General features: G+C 50.7%; 1 non-coding gene across 1 annotated transcript; it reads right to left on the bottom strand.

The window, feature by feature from the left end:
- Nucleotides 1-243: 243 nt before the first annotated feature.
- trnam-cau lies at nucleotides 244-315 on the bottom strand. The gene has a single exon. It is a non-coding gene; the product is annotated as a tRNA-Met (tRNA).
- Nucleotides 316-690: the final 375 nt, after the last annotated feature.

The raw sequence follows: 690 nt of genomic DNA, 5'->3' as shown, positions 1-690 counted from the left end.
CGAATTACGGCAGGCAAGGCACGAAATCACAAGGAATGCGTCTCAGCTCACTGGCATTTCAGAGAAGTGGGTTTGCGATTCAGTTCGTCGGAAGCCGACGAAAAACAGGAGAAGACCACTCAGACTTTGAAAACCAAGTTACTTGAACGGTGTGAGTTTCAGGTTGATCCGGGGCATTCAGACAGTCGTTTGAAAGGCAGAGTGCCATCACAAAGGAAAGTTGCTCTAGGAGAGACTGAACAATAGCAGAGGACGGTTTCGATCCATCGACCTCTGGGTTATGGGCCCAGCACGCTCCCGCTGCGCCACTCTGCTCTTACGCACAGCGCCCTATTCCACAGGTCCCTTCAGACTTTCGTCTGGCGCCTGGCATGCACGTTCGAGACTGATGAGAAAGTGAGGTCTGCAGATGCTTGAGATCAGAGCTGAAAATGTGTTGCTGGAAAAGCGCAGCAGGTCAGGCAGCATCCAGGGAACAGGAGAATCGACGTTTAGGGCATAAGCCCTTCTTCAGGAAGTTCGAGACTGCTGTCAAAGATCTCCACTGCTGTCGTCTTATATGGTGTTGCGCAGACGTATGGAGGCTTTGTAAATATAAACTTTTTCTAACTTCCCACATTCTGTTGGTCGAACTGTGATTTCACACTGAATAGACGCCATGCGGCCCACCTTCACTCTGCTGGGTCGACA

Source organism: Chiloscyllium plagiosum, unplaced genomic scaffold (genome assembly GCF_004010195.1).
Source record: "Chiloscyllium plagiosum isolate BGI_BamShark_2017 unplaced genomic scaffold, ASM401019v2 scaf_55144, whole genome shotgun sequence".
NCBI classification, from domain to species: Eukaryota; Metazoa; Chordata; class Chondrichthyes; order Orectolobiformes; family Hemiscylliidae; genus Chiloscyllium; species Chiloscyllium plagiosum.
Note: the sequence above shows the minus strand (reverse complement) of the source record. Positions and strands in the feature narration are given on the sequence as shown.